Source organism: Thunnus maccoyii, chromosome 21 (assembly GCF_910596095.1).
Source record: "Thunnus maccoyii chromosome 21, fThuMac1.1, whole genome shotgun sequence".
In the NCBI taxonomy this organism is placed as follows: domain Eukaryota; kingdom Metazoa; phylum Chordata; class Actinopteri; order Scombriformes; family Scombridae; genus Thunnus; species Thunnus maccoyii.
The window spans coordinates 12,403,663-12,415,436 of record NC_056553.1 but is presented as its reverse complement, the minus strand read 5'-3'; positions in this window follow the sequence as shown (position 1 = coordinate 12,415,436).

The window sequence follows — 11,774 nt, the reverse complement described above, 5'->3', positions numbered from 1 at the left end:
GCACTATAGCATCTCTTAAGAATTCATCACAGTCACATCTCCCACCACAAATCACACAGGTAGTTTTGATAGATCATCCGTGGTTGAAGCTTTTAATCACCGTTTCCTCTCCTCTGGTCTTTTATTTAATAGTATGTCTGCAGATTCAACTGTAGACAATTACCTATATTTCTTTTAGTTTGGTAAGAGTGCAGATGTTTACAAAGCTCTGCTTAGGTTAAAAGCATGCAAAACGCTTGTGCAGATTATCTTGATGCATATCTTCTTCATCTAAGTGCCCCCTTTATCCATCCACATAGTAGTGCCCTTGCACAAAAGTGGTGATGTCTCCGATCTCAACAACTACTATCCAATATGTAAACTTCCTTTCTCAGCAAAAATCCTAGAATCATTGGTCATTTTATAACTATGCATCTTTATTGATTCACTGAATTTACTACAGCTGCAACAGTCTTATTTTCACCCAGGTCACAGCACAATAACAGCAGCAGTTTCAGTCATTGATAACATTGTCTCCTCCCTGGATAAAAAACAATTTTGTGCTGCTCTCTTCATTGACCTTTCAAAAGCATTTGATACCAGCGATCATAAAATCCTACTCCACAAACAACAGTCTATAGGTTTAGATGAAGCCATGCTTAATCGGTTCCACTCTTACCTTACAGAGAGAACTCAGACTGTTGTTGTTGATGTTACTCAGTCAATCCATCTTACCATCAGAAATGGGGTGCCACAGGGGTCTATCCTTGGTCCATTGCTGTTTACATTACACATAAATAATACTAATAATAATTCATTAAACATAATACTTCAATGTCTGTTATATGCCCCAGGCTCCACCCCAGCTCAGCCCCTGACTCGTCTTCAGTCTGCCTTTGATGCTTTCCAATTATCACTCCTTATCACAGACTAGTTTTAAATGCAGAAAAGACCAAGTAATCCAAGTATTCTCCACCTTCACCAGTGACTCTAACTATCCTGCCATTAAAACTTTAAAGTTGCAATACACAACATTCCACTACAAGATGTTGCACTATAGCACCAACATCAAAACAAATGTGTGTGTTGTTTACTCAATAAAGTTGGAGAAAAAAAAGAATAGAAAACCAACAACTCAGGAAACTCAGATCAAACTGTCAAACTAGGCAGAAATTGTCAAATACGGATCAAGATTCTGTTACTGCATTGCCTAATTCTCATCTCAAATGCATTTAGAAACATATTTTAGTGTACTGTTTAGCTGTAATTTAAGAAAGTTTGTGACACGGCCACCATCTCGCAAACAGACGCGGAGGACACAGAGGGACTCACATGTACTAACACACATGCTCACATGCACTAACATGTACGTGTGGCCGGCGCGGCTATCAAAACAAAGAACAGAGAAGCTCAGATAACAACACACACAGATGGAGTGTTTCTTCATTCACTGGTAAGGATACCAGTACTCTGCAATATTTCTATATAGCAAATAGTTGTTTTCTGACAACTAATATGGCTAAATATCATTTATTGCGATTTTAAATGACACCCTTATTACTCTTGCTGAGTCATAAATACTTAGGAATTTGGCTTGACAACAGACTATCATTCAAGATTCATATTCAACGTTTGACTCAAAAATTAAAAATCAAACTAGGCTTCTTGTATAGAATCAAAGGATGTCTGTCTTCTTCCAAGTGTAAAACTATTGTGCAGTCAACCTTCATGTCTGTCCTTGACTATCGAGATATTCTGTTTTGTCATGCTGCACCATCAACACTTCAGCAGTTAAACCCTGTGTATAATACATTACACTTAATCATGCACCTTTTAAATAGAATGAACTGCAAACTTCCCTCAATCTTGAGTCTTACATTCCTCTTGGAGATTTTAAAGCTTTATTATCTGATGTTTTTTATGATCCTTGTAACTGTTTAATTCCTCGTTTATTGTGTGGTTGTGTTGAATCTGTCTGCTGATTGTGTTCTTGTCTTGTGAATGTTTCTTGTTCTCAGGTATCTCTTGGAAAATAGATCTTAATTTCAATTAGACTGCCTGATTAAACAAATATTAAATAAAAGCATCAGAACAGGAAAATGAAACAGTGCAGCTCATCACAGCGTGAAAAGATATTTGCTCAAATCAAAGTCTGTCGAAGTTTATTTACTTTAGACACAGTAGGCTACAAATCGTCACAAAGAAGATACAAACAGTTTCAAATGGAAGAACTTTAAAGGAGTAGTTCAACTTTTTGGGAAATATGAGAATTTTCTTACTTGCTGAAAGTTAGATGAGAGGATTGATACCGCTCTCACATCGCTAAATATGATGCTATACGATGCTACAGCCAGAAGATGGTTAGCTTAGCTTAGCATGAAGACTGGAAGCAGGGGGAAACAGCTGGCCTGGCTCTTTCCAACAGCAACAACATCTGCCTATCAGCAACTCTAAAATTCAATAATAAATTATATCTAGCTCGTTTAATCAGTACAAAACCTAAAGTGTAAACATGAAGTGAAAAAATGGCTAGCTGTTTCCCACTTCCAGTCTTTAACCTAAACTATTCGGCTGCTGGCTCTTGCATCATATTGAGTAGAAAGACACAAGAGTTTTATTGATCTTCTCAACTAACTCTTCAAAAGAAAAGCAAATAATTTCCCAAAATATCAAACTATTCTTCAAAGCCATCAATCCCATAAGTTTATTAAAATATTAATCAAATGTATTTTAAAAATGGTCTGAACTGGTTTCCCTTTGAATCATGTACATTATTCTTGCAAACAGAAACTCAAGTTGGAGGAAGGAAAATGAGGGCTCAAAGCATGAGGAGCTTGTAAGTAAAGTATAGTTTATCATTTGATTTGTCTTTGGTTTGTGATTTCATGCGTTGGTTCAGTTGAGGCACTGAGCAGGGAACATCAAAGGCTCTGGGTTTATGAATTGTTGAACATCCTAATAAGCATAAGGGACATGCTGTAGCCTTAAGGTCCGGGGTACCAGACTGGGAATCAACACATCACTGCTGGAACACACTGTGAATGTTAAAGCTTAACCACTATTTCTGCCACAGTTATGACAGCACACAATATGCCTCTAAAAAGTGCAAGAATGAAGAGCTGTAAAGGTTTCTGAATCAAAATGAAACAATCCACTCAACAGGAAACTCCTCTATGCAGATTTATGATAATTAAATGACTTTAACGCTGCTATTATCATATTTTTTTATATTGACGAAGGATGAAATGAAAAAGTAAAAATGTGAACTGTTGCTGGTAGAAACTCAAAGAGAATTAACACCCCATCCAGCAGTTCTTGCATTGTCTTTTAACCCTCTGGACCCTACCAGAACAGCCACGCCCCCATTTTCCTCATTTATGATTTTAAAACATCGCCGAAATCGTTTACTTTGGGTTAGAATAATATTGTTATTTACTCCAGAATCCGTAGACTTTCCTGTGCACAGTGAGCAGCATAGTTTCTGTTTAAAACTTCATTACTCCTATGTCATCACACAAGCGTTATCAACCAATCAGAGCATTTCTTTGACCAGCGGGGGTAAATGAGCCAATCACAGCTTGTTCAGGATATCGGTTCTAGCTACGGAAAGCACATAATCTGAAACAATGGGACAGTGGTGCTTGGTGAATGGAGATTCAAACATCTTTAGAAAAACACTTCTGACGATATGGACTACATTCAAGAGCGGTAGTTGGGTTTGACAATAGTTTTTGTTTTTTGTTTGTTTCTCTTCTTCTTCTTTTGGCCTTACATTTATGAGTTTGGATTGTGGACTATTGGAATTGACAGCCACGCTTCTCCATAAGGGCTTACTATGGCTCCGGGAGGGAGTCAAAGTGAGGGGGTAAAGGGTAGCCAAAAAAATCTCAAAAAACGTCAGAAAAGAGACAGATCAGAGAATGGGAATGAGAGTGAAGGTGCTTAAGACATGAAAAAAATGTCAAAGTTTGAAGAGGAAGGTGGATTTAAGTGTGTTGTCAAGTTTAAGGATAAAAGTGACAAGGCCTTAAACCCCCTCAAGCTGTCAGTGGAGCTAAAGATAAAATGGGAATACTGAGTGTGAAAATGATGCTGAATGGAAATATTCTTGTCTTCTGTAAATCCGAAGCCCAGAGATCGAAGGCCATTAAAGTTCACCATCTGCTTAACAGGTCCCTTGAACGCTTCATTCACCTGGCCAAGCTCAAAATGCTAAAGAGGTGATATACATAAGTCCTGAGATAACAGAAAGTGCCATTGTGAAGAATTTAAAGGGAGCTGAGATTGCAGCTGCTTGCAGGTTTAAAGAGTCTGGCACTGCTGTATTGCTAACATTCAAACAGGAAACAATGCAAACAAGAGTTAGTCTGGGATATATGAGCTTTCAAGTGAGACAATACATACGGCCCCCTGTGTGTTGTTACAAGTGTCAGCCCTTTGGACATGTAGCAGCAGCATGTAGGGGAAATAGAAGATGTGGAAAATAAAGAAGGAACCACGACTTAACACAATGTCAGGCTGAGGAAATCAAGTGCTGTAACTATGGTGGAAACCATACGTCTTCCTCCAGAGGGTGTGGGCCGTCACGTAAGGGCTGTGGAAGTAGAACAAATGAGAGCCTGGGGGAAAATGACATATGCAGATGACTTGAGGAAAGTGAGGGGATTAGGGGAACCTACAGGTCAGTGGTAACAAATGCACCCTCCTCACTGCCTATGGTTAAGGGGGCTGCAAGGCAGATAATAGAAACACAGTCATTCCATGCATTTATGGCAGACATTCTGTGGAGCTAGAAACCAAACCAAAAGGTCAGACATCATTAAAGTGGTGGTAGATGCTGCAGAGAGATTCCTTGAGGAGATATACCTAGGCTTAGAGAAGCTGCACAAGTACATGAGGCAGTAGCTGGAAGTGTATGAGAGAGGGAGAAGAGAAAGGAAGTGTACAGACAGGAGTGAGGTTTACACTGAAGAAGGAAACATATAAATAAATGAAGATGCTGATGTTTTACATTTTACAATCGAATGCAGGGAGTTTTGTCACAAATGGGCAGGAATTTAAGAGATTTGTAGATGTATTTAAAGATTAACCAGAGGTGTTGAGCTTTCAGGAAACTTGGCTCAAGCCATGTTTAGACTTGTTGATATGAAAGTGTCAGACATGACTGAAATGAAAAAAACTGGAGGAGGCTGTGTAACATTTATAAGATTGGATGTACAGTACAAGAAGGTGAAAGTCTACACTAGAATGTGTAGTAGTAAGTGTATGGGGAAAGCACACATGGGTAAATATAGTAAACTTTTACAATCCCTGTTTGCAAATTAACATCAGTGAGTTGGAGGGAATTATGGAGCAAATAGGGACCCCAGTCATTTGGATGGGTGATTTCAATGCACACAACACCCTTTGGGGCAGTAGCATAAAAGATAATAATGGGACCATTTTAGAGGAATTTATGGACAGGTATGGGTTAATATGTTTGAATGACAGCAGGCCAACAAGGTTTGATGTTAGAACAGGTACTGTTTTATGTATGGACTAAGTGCTAGCATCCAGTGAACTGGCAAGGGTTGCAGAATGGGACTTTACACAGCGATCACTTTCCAATACAGTTGAGATTTTGAAAAACCTAAAAAGACCAAAATACTTTGACTACAGTAAGGCAGACTGAGAACAGTTCTCTGATAGGCGTAATGAAGCTATTGAGGGGCTAAATGGGAAAGGAACAATAGATGAATGGAGTAACAGCTTATGTGAAATGATTATGTGCAGTGCATATGACTGAGTCCCTGTAAAGAAAAATCCTAAAAGGAAAATTAGTGTACCGTGGTGGAACAAAGCATGCAATAAAGCAGTCAGAGATAGGAATCATGCCAACAGAACACTGAGAAAATATCCAACAGAAAATAGAGAAATAGAGTATAAAAGATTGACAGCCAAGGCTGGGAGAGTGATGAAGTCTGCAAAAAAGAGTGCTGGACAGGATATTGTGGAAAACTACGTGTAGAGATGTCAATTGGTGAGATATGGTGGGCTGTGCACTGTATGTCAGAAATTTTAAGGAAGAATAAAATGCCAGTATTAGAGGAAGAGGGCATGGTTGCTACAAGTGATTTGGAAAAAGCAAAGTTGTGTGAAAATAAGTTTAAGGCTGTTGAGCAGAGCAAACATCGCTGAGGAAGGTATGAGGAAAAGGAATGAGACACTAAGGTAACATATACAAACTTGAGGTAAATGAAGATAACACTGATGTTTGTAATATCTATTTCTCATTGGAAGATTTGCACAGAACTATTAAATGGGAGGAGAACAGCTCCTCCTGAGATCTTTAAGAGATTAGGTGATTCACTGATTAACTGAGGAAATATTGGTTCTCATAAATAATATAAGGAAAGAGGGAACTCTTCCTAACTCCTGGAAGCAAACAGTGGTGGTTCCGATCTTAAAATCTGTGAAAGATGCTTTGCAGACAGAGTCTTACAGGCCCATTGCACTGACAGCAGTGTTGGGTAAATGAATGGAAAGAATGGTCACTGATAGATTAAACTGGAGAAGGAGAGTTGGTTTAGACCAATACAAAGTGGCTTTTGTAGAGGGAGGAACACTATGGATTCACTTCACTCTGAGATAAAGAAAGCCATGGTAAATAAACAGGGATGATGGCAATGTTTCTTGATATTAAGAAGACATAAGACATGCTATGGAAGGAGGGGCTAATTCTAAAGCTGTATGAGACTGGAATACAAGGGCAAGTGCTCAAGTGGATTCAGGACTTCTTGAAGAACAGGATTGTTCAAGTTAGGGTTGCAAAAATAGACTGTAAAACATAATGGACGTGGCCACTGTGATTTCACTCATTGGTTTGTGGACTCCATTTTGAAGCCTCGAGTTTGACTGTTGCCATCTTGGATTTTTGGAGCCAGAAGTAACCTAATTTGGACGAAAGGGTGGAGCTGACCTTAACGCTAGCTGCTTGTTTGGTTTGTACAGTGCATTTACAGTCTGTGGTTAATTCTGATCATGCTAATGCTAACTTTCGCTAGCGAAAAACAGGTTTAAAACCATTAAAACAAAATGTACTTACCAGAAAAAACTGAACATCTAACTCCTTAGGGAGTCTTTTAGTACACCCAAATGCTGAGCTAGACTTTTTTAGGCAACCAAAATGTTACAATTAACTTGAACTGAACATGAACTGAAAACACACTGAAATAGCAACAGTAATGGCTACGGCTATGCTTATACTCTGTGAATCAGGGGTCACACAAAGGTTTTGTTACCTAAAAAGCACTATTTGCCTGTGATGGTACCCACCTGTCACTCAAAGCGGCCACGTCCTTATTTATGCATATCATGCCTTAATAAAACTTAAACAGATGAATTGTATAACAATTCATCCCCCGTACAGTTCTCATGAACTGGGATGGGGCTTTTTTTGTACCAGACTGTAAACACATTTATTTCTGCTGTAAAGTTGGCCATTTTAACATGGGGTCTATGGGGATTGACTTGCTTTTGGAAGCAGCCTCAAGTGGCCATTGGAGGAACTGCAGTTTTTGGCACTTTGATGTTGGCTTCATTTTTCAGCCCTGGAGTTTGCCACTTTGTTGGAAATGCTTATTCTGATGGCACAGATATTGGTAATGGAACACAACAGGGAAGTAATCAGCCAGCCAGTTTGCAGTTGATGGGGCAATCTGGGAAGAAATATTTAACAAACAATTGAGTGACTGCAGGAAGCCCTAATCAAAATGATACGATCCTGTCACTATCTTGTCATTCCTGTCTTTATTGTGTTATTTTCTTGTAGTCCCTAACCTCCTGTATTCCTCTCCAGCCTGCTTTTCCCTCCACACCTGTTCTGCATCTGCCTCATCAGCCCTGCCCTGCTAGTGTTTCCCCTTGCCAATCAGCTCCTTCCCTGTTATTCTGTCTAGTCACTTGTTCCCTATTCCCTTGTCAGTTCAGTTTGTATTTTAGTCCTGTTGTTCAGTTCAGTCTTTGTTGGATCCCTGTTCAATTTTGCTTTGCCTGCACTCCTGAGTCCTAAATAAAGATTAATTCTTCAGTTCTGTTGCCTCCTGTTTCCTGCATTTGGGTGCACCTGCTCTGCTCTTTGTAACACAAAATAACTAATTAGAGTGAAAAGTGGGGATTCAAGATTTCAGTGGAAAAAAACAAAATATGTCATATTTGGTAATAAGTAAACTGAATGTCGGGATTTAAATGTATGGACAAGCAACTGAGAGGTAAAAGAATTCAAATTCTTGGGTGTGCACTTTGATGAAAGACAAAAAGCAGATGATGTTGTGACTAAGTGTGAAAAGGTGATAAATGTAATGCATTACCTCTCAGGAAATTCATGGGAGCTGGCCAGGATACACAGTGATCTACAGAGCAATGATAAGGTCAAGACTATTTTATGGTTGTTTATATTATTGAACAGCAGCCAAATCAGATCTAAAAAGGTTGGATGTAATACAGGCACTGGGAATATGTTGTGTTTAAGAGTGTTTCATTTTCAATATTAGTACAGAGGTGGAGAAGCTGGGATTGGGAGAGGTAGGAGTGGTCTACTGGTCAGTTATACCACCATGGATTCTACCCACACCAGAAATAGACTTCAGTATATCAGAAAGCATAAGAAAACATGATAATACTGCGTATACGGGCATGCTAAAGGAAAGGCTAAAAAAATGTACTGTAACTGTTCTGAAACTGTATAGCTCAAACGACTGTCTAAGGGGGGTTTGGTATATACAACAGAGCTAATAGCTATAATATTGGCACTACAGTGGGTAGAGGAAATCAGAATGAGGAGGGCAGTCATATGCTCAGACTCAGCCTCAGTTCTAATGACACTGAAAGAAAACAAGTTAGGGGCCCGACCAGACGTTGTGGTGGAGCTAGTGGTTCTGTTGTATAAAACTGAACAGGCGGGAGGCACGATGGGTTTCTTTGGGTGACAGCCCATGTTGGGGTAGAAGGGAATGAGGCTGCAGACATGGCACTGAAAAGAGACATTGATCTGAGTATAGGCATCGGGTACCTGAATGTCAGTCTATCATCAAGGAAAACATCACAGCTGTTTGGCAGAAACATTGGGAAAATGAAAAGAAGAGGCATCATTATTTCTCAATACAAAAGAGTGTAAAGACAGAGCATTGCTACATGAGAAGGCATACTGTCATTATGACCAGGCTAAGACTAGGACACTATGGATTAACATGGGATCTAGTGAAGATGGGCAAGCATGAGGATGGACTGTGTGGAACCTGCAGAAAACAACAAACTGTTAAACATCTACTTGTCGAATGCAGCCTGTATGAAGAGCAAAGAGCATAGTTATATACCACATTATCACATATGGGAATATAGACGGTCAAAATTAGGAGCCTTCTTAATCCCACCAAGAACCAGTCAAAAGCATTCCTTGAATTCATCACTGCAACAGGATTACACATTTGAAAATAGACATACCCCAAACAGCAACATAATCCTGACCTACAAGAGGCAGCAAAGTAGCCTGCCAGAAATGCACAAGAAGAAGTTTAGGATATCTCAAAAAATCTGCCAATGGCAGCCTACAGGCAGCTTGTTTGTAGCTACCGCACAATGTAAGAGAGGTCAAGGGAATACCAATTAACTTGGTTTGCCCAGAAGAACAGTAAAAAAACAAAAGCAAAAAAAGGAAATCAGATGCCAGCTCCATGGCACAGAAGTTGATACTGGAATGCGCTCTGGAGACGTTTCTGCAAAGCAGTCAGGGGGTGCATGAGTCCAGGATGTGTAAGTAAATTATGAATTATCTACTTATTTTGAGGGCTAATTGTATATAGAAGAAGGAAAAATAGGTTTCTTCACTTTTCAGATTGTTTTAGTTGTTTCAGTGTGTGTGTGTCCTGTCAATCATATATATATATTTATTACTACTCCTATTTAAACTCTTTTTAATGCACAAATTGAAGAAACTGGCGGGATTACATTTCACTGTGATTGTACCTTACATGTGTGACAAACTTGATTGATTGATATACATTTATTTTATACATGTGAGAGCAGTTTCAGCATATATTAATGTAATAGTGCAATACTAAGAGTAATGTACATCCCCTCAAGCCATTCGTATTAGCATTTAGTGAGCTCTCCTCAGCAAACTACTACGTGTATACAGTTGTAATTTTAGTGAGATAATTATCTTCATTTTCACTTGTGTTTCAGCATTGCTGATGATGTCTGTGTGCAGTCCAAGAGACCAGAGCCATAGTAGGGGTACAGAGTCGAACTCTCCGCCACCTTTGTCAACTTTAGACCAGCCACAGGATGGAGCAGAGTCCTCTTTTGTCCAGAGGATGGGCTGTCTGTGCAACAGGACCACTGCTTTCATGTGCAAGGTATGTCTAGTGCCTTTCAGTGTTATAGTGGACAGAAACTGCCATGAAATACACCACAGCTACAGCTCATCTTTTCTCATCGTTTCATAAATGTAGGGCGAAAAAACGCCTGTTGTTGAAACCTCTTTTGAAGGCTATAATAGCAAAAGTGAGTGAATGAGGCAGTTCAAAACTGGGACATTTCTGAGCCTTATTGTGTTCTCTGTGAAGCCAAATTTCTCCTCTATGTTACAATTGTCTGGTTTTTTATCAAAAATGATGAATTTCTATAGGCAAGTTTCATGTTTTTTTTCTACAATTATTACCTCCGTCCATGACTGACTGAGTCACTGACTGAGCCCTCTAGCATTTCATACACAGTCCAGCCATATACTGGGTTTTGACTTAGTCTTATTTAACAGTGGTTTGTAATAGTTTTGGAAAGCACTGACAAATTATGTTGTTCTGCCGATTACTGCTGATAGAGGCACCAGATTAGAAAATGCTCTTTTGTTTTGTTCTGGGGCCTTGTTGCTTTTAGCTTGATGCTTTAGCCCTTCGCTTAACTTGAATGGGGTTAAAATGATTCAATTGTGCGACTCTTCTAGATTTTCCAAATGTTATTGAACCAAATGGATCAAATTCTGATAGTGTCATTTCATGGGGGTTGTGAACCTCAAAAAAATGTATCCATCGATGTCAATTTCACAGTGTAAATCTATGGGAAAAAGTGTTTTTGGGCTGGTGTGCATCACGTGACAGACACGGAAGTTGCAATTACACAGTTTGGCCACTATGTCAAATTGGCCTCAAAGCCTGGCGCTGTTCCTGGGGGCTGGGAGTCCACAAACCAATGGGTGACTTCATGGTGGCTATGTCCATTATTTTTTTTAAAGTCTATGGTTGAATGTGGTGAAATCTTGACAAATGAGGCAGTAAAACCATCAAAGCTCCAGAGACACCTAAACACAAGCACCCGGGATGTGTTGGGAAGCCAAAAGAATATTTCCTAAGGAAAAGGGACAGACTTCAGACACAAGAGAAAGTCATCACAACATTAACAACTCAGTCAGAAGCCACTTTGAAAGCTAGCTATATGGTTGCTGCTTGTGTAGCTCATAGCAAGAAACCCTTTACAATTGTAGAAGAATTTATTTTGCCTAGCGCTGTGGATATGTGCCGAGAGTTACTGGGGGTGGCAGCTGCAACCAAAATTCAGCCAATACCACTCTCCAATGACACAGAGCAGATGAGCAGAAAAATTGTTAACATGAGTGACGACATCGAACGCTAACTTGTGGAAATAAGGCAAGTCCATACTTTGCCATACATGACGAGTCAACTAACATTAGCAATACCACTTTATTGTTAGTTTTTGCAGTAATCTTTACAACAATCTACCAGATGGTTACTTCACTGAAA